Raw genomic sequence first — 9,850 nt, forward strand, 5'->3', positions numbered from 1 at the left:
ATCGATGAAGACCTCCTCCTAAGTCCTAACTACTACTACCAATACTGTAAAAGCAAGAAGCTAAATATGGACACCAAGCTGCGATTATTCATTCCCACAAACCCAGAAGATGAATTAAAAATTTGGAAACTTTTGAATGAAGAAGAATCAGAGGGGTGGCTCCTATGAATTTTACCTGGAGAATGGAGATGGAGATGGGACGGATATTATATTATCAAATTGGATGAGAAGACATTATATAGAACTTACACCAATTAAAGATAGAGTAGTGGGTCTTAAATTGAAAGAGCGAGCATTGAAGGGGATGAATTACAATAATAGAGTAAAACGTTACAATGGAGATGGAAGAGAGGGAAGACAATGAAAGGGTGTGGAGGAGTAGAGAGCATTAATTTCAAAGATATCTATTAGGTAAACCAGGATGAAAGAATTAGAAGAGCAGGGACGCTTAAGGTCTACAACCGACGATGGTGCTATTGCGGACGAACATTTTATTGCTTTGACGACAGCACTATTACGGCGTGGAGAGAATTTTCTTCCGCAGGCTAAAAAAACATGGCTTAGTGGATAATGAATTGGGCTTTAGAAATAAATAGTAATTGTTTAGTGGGTAATGTCCAAAATATGAGCTTATTTCAAAAATATGGACATATTTAAAACAGAGGTATGCTGAGGTGGCAGCATGAGGAGTGAGTAAACTACAATTTATATATATATATATATATATATATTTATCCATATTAAAATCTTTTGATATTTAACTTAACATATTAATTTTTTAATATCATTATACTTCACCTCTCATTTTTATATATGAGTATATTTTGTGAAACAAATAAATAACCATATTATTTATTACAATTAAAAAATAGTTTTATTTCCGGATATACCATATGTTGAATTTTTAAAAACAAATATAAATTTTCCAATCTATAAAATATAGCTTTAGTAATATTATTCTTTTAAAATAATATCTATTGAACTAAAATTTTACTGAGTAACGGGCCATAATTTCAATATTTAAATTCAATTTCATATTTTTTGTTGAATTTTATAGTTTTATATAATATAATAAAGTTTAAATAATTTATTTAAAAATATTTTTAAAATATTGATGATATAAAAGTTAGAAACTATAAACATTTTAAATTGATTTGTTATAGCAATGTCAATAATATGTCACTATGAAAGAATTTCAAGAAAGCAAGTATATTAAAACAAAAAGTATAACAATATATTAAATTACTCATAATATAACAACTCACTTTTTAAAAACCAAATTTACAAAATTATGTATTATAATGACGTTCAAGTCATGTTGTAGAAAATACATTGTTAAAATAACTTCACATACATAAACTAATACAACATACTAAAATTTATTTTAAAATATAAAATATACAAAATTTTATATAAATAAAATTTAACCAGTGTTATAGCACAAGTACTTATCTATAATCATTAAAAATATAAAACTTACAAAATAGTTGTCTTTTTCAAGCCATCATATTTAGCATATGATTTTATTGCATAATATTTTATCCAAAATAAACTTTTTAAAACAATCACATAAATTATATTTTATATAAAAATTACAATATAAATAAAATAAATTTCAACCCATGCTGTAGCACGGGTCTTAATCTAGTTATAAAAGAAAAAGAGTATTGCAAAGAAAAAAAATAGTGTTATTATTTTTCATCACATAAACAAAATGTTACATAATGATATCATTAATCCAAATGAGTTAACGAGTGTTTGCATCAAATACGTAGCTGTATTTCTAATCATACATGTGAGGTGTGAGCATCAAAGCACGATATGCAAATTCACAGGTTCTTGTTCTCTTTGTAGTTTGTACTAAACCTTTGCAGCTGCACTCCAACGTCAAAGATGTCTTTATGAACAAGTCTGAGATCACCTTTGCAGCTGCACTCCTTTTTCAATGAATTTGCAATAAGTGCTCCAAAGACTGCCTAAACTCAACTTTCAAATGATAACTAAGGAGAAGATAAGATATTAACATGTATAAGAAACATGTACATGCACTTGTTTTATTGGAAACACGGGGTTTGTGGTTGTCAAAAGAGATGGATCGCACAATCACTTTGCTTCTTCCGGACATGGACAGTGACCTGGAACTGCATGCTGGATAAACATGATTTTTTCTCACATATAGAGAAATCCAGTATTCTCGATTCGATTCTAACAATTTTGGGTCTCATCCTCACCACATTCACTACCTACATTGTTGAACAATCAACCAGCTAATACATACTCAACACAATCATATTTGGGCAAGTTATTGCTGTTAAAAATAAAGATCAAGTTCTGGAAAAGAGTAACTGAAAGCATGAAGACGTTCTGGTGCTACAAGGCTGTGTTGTAGGACTCTGGAAGATGTTTACGCGGCTTGGAGGAGTCACGGATATTGGATGACGTGGATATTGTTTCAAGATATTATCATATTGACTTGAAGATTTGGACTTATCCTTGTTTAGGAAAGTAGGTCATAGGAGGGTTCCTATATATTGTGTTATTAGGCAAAACATGTTGTTTGGCCGTTCAAGAAGAATTTTAGAGAACTAAGCGAGAAAGCTTTTAGGGTTCTTAGGGATTTTGGTTAGATTAAGAATTGGTCAGTGGCAAGTCGTGTTGACTGTGTGTAAATCTGATTAAACATATCTTGTAAGATTGTTTAAGTGATTCTTAATAAGAAAAGAAGTTCTTTTCAATATTGGCTGCATCTTCGTTTTTACAATTGGTATCAGAGCAGTCAACCGACGAGAGCTCTATACTCGCTACAGGTTGAGATCTTGGGATAATGATGCAGTCGGGTAATGAGTTGATGATGCTTTAAAGGACTGTGATCTTGGGNTTATATAATATAATAAAGTTTAAATAATTTATTTAAAAATATTTTTAAAATATTGATGATATAAAAGTTAGAAACTATAAACATTTTAAATTGATTTGTTATAGCAATGTCAATAATATGTCACTATGAAAGAATTTCAAGAAAGCAAGTATATTAAAACAAAAAGTATAACAATATATTAAATTACTCATAATATAACAACTCACTTTTTAAAAACCAAATTTACAAAATTATGTATTATAATGACGTTCAAGTCATGTTGTAGAAAATACATTGTTAAAATAACTTCACATACATAAACTAATACAACATACTAAAATTTATTTTAAAATATAAAATATACAAAATTTTATATAAATAAAATTTAACCAGTGTTATAGCACAAGTACTTATCTATAATCATTAAAAATATAAAACTTACAAAATAGTTGTCTTTTTCAAGCCATCATATTTAGCATATGATTTTATTGCATAATATTTTATCCAAAATAAACTTTTTAAAACAATCACATAAATTATATTTTATATAAAAATTACAATATAAATAAAATAAATTTCAACCCATGCTGTAGCACGGGTCTTAATCTAGTTATAAAAGAAAAAGAGTATTGCAAAGAAAAAAAATAGTGTTATTATTTTTCATCACATAAACAAAATGTTACATAATGATATCATTAATCCAAATGAGTTAACGAGTGTTTGCATCAAATACGTAGCTGTATTTCTAATCATACATGTGAGGTGTGAGCATCAAAGCACGATATGCAAATTCACAGGTTCTTGTTCTCTTTGTAGTTTGTACTAAACCTTTGCAGCTGCACTCCAACGTCAAAGATGTCTTTATGAACAAGTCTGAGATCACCTTTGCAGCTGCACTCCTTTTTCAATGAATTTGCAATAAGTGCTCCAAAGACTGCCTAAACTCAACTTTCAAATGATAACTAAGGAGAAGATAAGATATTAACATGTATAAGAAACATGTACATGCACTTGTTTTATTGGAAACACGGGGTTTGTGGTTGTCAAAAGAGATGGATCGCACAATCACTTTGCTTCTTCCGGACATGGACAGTGACCTGGAACTGCATGCTGGATAAACATGATTTTTTCTCACATATAGAGAAATCCAGTATTCTCGATTCGATTCTAACAATTTTGGGTCTCATCCTCACCACATTCACTACCTACATTGTTGAACAATCAACCAGCTAATACATACTCAACACAATCATATTTGGGCAAGTTATTGCTGTTAAAAATAAAGATCAAGTTCTGGAAAAGAGTAACTGAAAGCATGAAGACGTTCTGGTGCTACAAGGCTGTGTTGTAGGACTCTGGAAGATGTTTACGCGGCTTGGAGGAGTCACGGATATTGGATGACGTGGATATTGTTTCAAGATATTATCATATTGACTTGAAGATTTGGACTTATCCTTGTTTAGGAAAGTAGGTCATAGGAGGGTTCCTATATATTGTGTTATTAGGCAAAACATGTTGTTTGGCCGTTCAAGAAGAATTTTAGAGAACTAAGCGAGAAAGCTTTTAGGGTTCTTAGGGATTTTGGTTAGATTAAGAATTGGTCAGTGGCAAGTCGTGTTGACTGTGTGTAAATCTGATTAAACATATCTTGTAAGATTGTTTAAGTGATTCTTAATAAGAAAAGAAGTTCTTTTCAATATTGGCTGCATCTTCGTTTTTACAATTGGTATCAGAGCAGTCAACCGACGAGAGCTCTATACTCGCTACAGGTTGAGATCTTGGGATAATGATGCAGTCGGGTAATGAGTTGATGATGCTTCAAAGGGCTGTGATCTTGGATGAACAAAGCTATGGTCGTTGGAAGGTCCGCATGGTTCAGTTGATCCGTAATCTTGGTGAGGATGCTTGGACGGCTGTTGAAGAAGGCTGGGAGCCTCCATATGAGAAAACCGAAGCTGGTGACAATATCACTAAACCTAAGGCACGCTGGACAGTGGAAGAAAAAAACTTGTCTAAATACAATGCTAGGGCTCTTAATGTTATCTTTGGTGCTATTGATGATGATGACTTTAAGCTTGTTCAAGGTTGTGAGTCAGCTAAAGAAGCTTGGGATATTCTGCAGAAGACTCATGAAGGAAACTCAAGTGTCAAAAGAACAAGATTGGATCAGCTTGCTTCTCAATTTGAAGTCCTAAGGATGGATCCAGAAGAGACAATCTCTCAGTTCAGTGCTAAAATGAGTTCTATTGCCAATGAAGCTAAGAATCTTGGTAAAACATACAAGAATACCAAGTTGGTTAAAAAATTAATTAGGTGTCTGCCATCTAAGTATGCAGCACACAAAGCTGTCATGAGAGTCTCTGGAAACACTGATACTTTGAGATTTGAAGATCTGGTTGGTATGTTGAAGTCAGAAGAAATGGAGGTTGCTGAAGAACAGAGAATTCATGACAAAAGGGATTGCATTCAAGGTAGATGACACAAACACCAGCTGAAAGAGATAAAAGATAACATGTCCTTGATGGAAAGAAACTTTGGAAAAGCTCTCAAGCATGTTGAAAAAGAACAGGGACGAGAATAAGCATGCTGGAATCGAAGTGCTACAGGGAGGTCTTGTTCTACGCCAAATGTATCTGAGAAAGAAAAAGCTAATCGAAGAAAAGAGATTCAATGTCTTGAATGTGGCGGTGTTGGTCATTACAAACTTGAGTGTCCAATGGTTAAGTGCAAGGAAATGATGTGCTTTGAATGTAAAGGAATTGGACATTTAAAATTTGAATGCCCAAACATGGTGAAAGGAAATAATAAGGCATATGTTAGCTTTAGTGATTCAAAATCAGAGAGTGATGGGGATGAAGAAGATGGACGAATGTTGAATCTTTTTGCATACAGTGCTAAAAGTGATGATATAGCTGATGAAAGCTCAGATGATGATGATGAAGAATCAATTTCAAAAGAGAGCTACTATATTTTGTATGACAATTGGGTTCAGTTGTGTAATGAAAAGCTGTTACTTGTCAAGGAAAAACTAAAATTGGAAGCCAAGGTCAATATGCTAGAAGAAGAATGAAAGTCTGAAGTTACAACTTGTAAGAAGCTACTTCCTGCTGAAAAGGAGTCGCTTGAGAGAAAGTTGAGAAATCTTCAAGAACTCTATGGTTTGGAGAAGGAAAGATCAACAAGCCTTGAAAGGGAGCTGAATGAGAATCACAAGAAGATTAGGATGTTGAATAATGGTGGCAAGAAGCTTGATGAGATACTATCTATGGGAATTGTAGGATCTCAACATCAAGGTCTGGGTTATCATAAAGAGGAGACTATTGAGCTGTTGTCTCGTGATAAATCAGTAAGTTTCGTTAAGAGCAATGTAAATCATGAAGCTGAGTCAAGTATTCTGGAAAAAGTGGTACAACAGAAGGTCTCTGTAGCACCAACCCAGAACACACGACATCAACATATATCTTCTCGTGAGCGAAAAGGTTGGACTAAATCCAAGCGAGGACGAAGGGTTTATGAATGCTTTCATTGTGGTAAAAGTGGTCATGTGAGATCTTTCTGTTACAAGTTTAAGAACAAGATCAAGGAGCTTTGGATGGCAAGAAAGTGTTTTATTGATCCCTTTCATTTTTCTAGAGTCTGGGTGGCTAAAAAGGATTTGTACAATAAAAATTTCGAGAATGATGAGACAAAGTATGATCAAGGTTGCAAAGAAACTGAGGAAATCAACCTATGTTGCAATCTCTCGAAGATAGTCACTGAAGATGATGTTGGGGTTGAACCTCAGGTTCTACATAATTATGTTGCAGAACCACCTGTACAAGAAAAAGTGACAACTGAATCAACAAGATCCAATAGAAATGATTGGAATGATGAATCATCAGGAGTCTTAGCTACATCTAAACAGTTGCAAGGTCATAAGAATCAGTCTGCTGCAGTTGCATTTGTTGAGCAAACCGTTCGTCATGTTCAGCTGAATTCTCAAGGAGTGCTGCAACATTGTTTTGTTTCACAGGTTGAACCTAAGAACATTATAAAAGCTCTTGAGGATTATTTTTGGTACAAGGCATGATAGGAAGCTTGTTGTGTCTCCCTGCATATATGTCTTCATCCTTGTTTTTATATGAATGTGCACTCACGCTGGGGGAGTATGATGAGATGATGATATTAGTGATGATAGTGATGTTGTGGCTGAATGTGGTTGAGGCTTATGGTTTTGAAAAGATTCTAGTACTGTTCACATCTGGAGCTTGAGGTGTCACATTCAGATAAAAAGGGGGAGAATGAAAACATGAAGACGTTCTGGTGCTATAAGGCTGTGTTGTAAGACTCTGGAAGATGTTTACGCGTCTTGGAGGAGTCACGGATATTGGATGACGTGGCAATACTTTTGAAGGCTTGGTAATTAGAGGACAAGATATTATCATATTGGCTAATAGATTTGGACTTATCCTTGTTTAGGAAAGTAGGTCATAGGAGAGTTCCTATATATTGTATTATTGGACAAACATGTTGTTTGGCCGTTCAAGAAGAATTTTAGAGAACTAAGCGAGAAAGCTTTTAGGGTTCTTAGAGATTTTAGTTAGATTAAGAATTGGTCAGTGGCAAGTCGTGTTGACTGTGTGTAAATCTGATTAAACATATCTTGTAAGATTGTTTAAGTGATTCTTAATAAGATAAGAAGTTCTTTTCAATATTGGCTGCATCTTCGTTTTTACAGTAACGACACCCACTCCAAACCCATGAAGAAAACTGAGTTATAGGTGATATCTTAGTTTCTGTTAGTTTAATCACTTGCTCCTACACATACATCACATTCACAATGAAATCCAAGAAAGCCACACTAAATCTGATCTTAGTTAATTACCTAAATCTAGAAATCTAACAAATTAATCGACTGCCATGATCTTCTTGACATTAGACACCACTGAACAACAAACGCAATCGTAGTAAATGTCTGAGAGAGGATGAAGACATATATGTTACTTTTCATCATCAATTTCAATTCTTTGGCCCATTGGTTTCACTAATTAATCAAATCCAATTCATAAGCATTCAATTCATCAATTCCACCAAGACGTAGACAAAAGACACAGTTTTTACACACTGAATCATTCAAGTCAACAAATCCAACAAGATGAAGAAGAAAAAAAATTACACGAACCCAGATAAACAGAAGCAATCAAAGATCTCTATCAATTTCAAACTAACGATTCTGGATTCTATTAGGAGAAATCCAGAAATGAATCAGAAGATTTTTATGTACCAGAAAAAGGAGAATCTTACCTAGAGTCGAGAGGAAGAAGATGAAGTAATCCGACTTAGAAAAGAACGATTTCTTTCTGATTATGGAGTCGAGAGGAAGAACGATTTTTTAGGTAAAATTCACCATAATCGGTGGAGGAAAGCAAGAATGATACATGTGAGGTTCCTTTTCACGCCTCAAATGTCCAAGTTGTTGATCCAGTCACTAAGTCTGATGTCGCTTTGCTCTACTGCCACTAATTACTCTTTTGCTGTCAAGTGAGTCATTTCTTTTATACCTCAGGAAGCCTTGTAAGGTTGGTGTAAACTACTTAACGGATGGATCTTATAAAGTAATTAAGAGTAGCTAGAGGCACATGCATGCACATCTGGTTTTATTATTCCTCGCCCACAGATTCTAAAGATAAGGGCAAAACCAAGACCCACTACCGGTACATGCTTTCTTAGCTTGCCCTATATCCCCATGGCTGAAACAACTAAGATTCTTGATTTTAACATGTATGAAAAAAAACAGCACTTGGACGTGGAAGGCTCTGTTACGCCTTCGACCTCTTGCCAACCTGAAGTGTGATGTGGGTAATGGTGAACTGGTAAGCTTCTGGTATGATAATTGGACCCCCTTGGGTCAACTCATCCAGTTTCTAGGGCCCATGGGCCCGCCTGTACTGGTATCCCTCTTCAGAGTAGTGTGGCTCGAGCTTGTTCTTCAAATGGTTGGCTCTTGCGTCCTGCAAGATCTCCACAAGTTGAACAACTTCACATCCTTCTCACCACTATTCAACCACCATCCCAGTCCTCGGATCACGACATTTTCCTTTGGAGTGCAAATGGCGAAGATTCAATGACTTTCAGCACAAAGAAAACATGGGAGGCATTAAGGGAGAGACAAGACCCACAATCTTGGACAAAGCATGTTTGGTACAAGGGTGCTGTTCCAGACATGCTTTCATGATGTGGCTCACACTCTTAAATCGTCTAGCATCTTGGGGTATGCAAATTGATCCTTCCTGCTGCAACTGCGGACTCTACCCTGAAACTAGAGATCATCTATTTGTGAACTGCAATTTCAGTGAAGAGATTTGGCTGCTAACGACAAGACGTCTAGGATACATGATACTAGGATTTTTATGTCTCCTAGCAGGTCTCAATTAACCTTATGCGTTGTAATACTTAAGGTGTCAATCCAGTTGAGAAAGTTCACTATCACTCAAGATGCAATCAAGAGGTCACAAGTTAAGCCAATTCAAAAGAGTGTTTTTTTAACAATCCTAGAATGATCAAAATGCAAAACTGAAATGAGTCACAGAACTAGAAACGAGAATGCATGACAAGAAGCGAAAATGAATAAAAACATAAACGAGTCTAAGCATGAACTAAAAAGCAAGAAACGAAACAGTTCCAGGAATGTAATAAAAATCAGAAAGAAAGAAGTCCTATGGATGGGGTAATTGATGTCGATGGAGTATCCTAGTCTACAGAGTGTTTAACATACCACAAGCAAACTATCCCTAAACTATGAACATCACAACTTAGCTAATCCAATATCTTGGCAAAAGCTACTTAGACTCAACCACTTCCATACCTAGCTCTCGCTAGAGAAACGTGGTCGAGCAGGCATGACAAACAAGTTCATTCACGTCAACAAACATCCTAGACAACTAATCTCTTAGGCTAGGAACGTAAGTCTCTGGCACTAGTTGGTCAGACATTTCATCAAACACCTTTTGGGTG

The sequence above is a fragment of the Camelina sativa genome, chromosome 9 (assembly GCF_000633955.1).
Source record: "Camelina sativa cultivar DH55 chromosome 9, Cs, whole genome shotgun sequence".
Taxonomy (NCBI): Eukaryota; Viridiplantae; Streptophyta; class Magnoliopsida; order Brassicales; family Brassicaceae; genus Camelina; species Camelina sativa.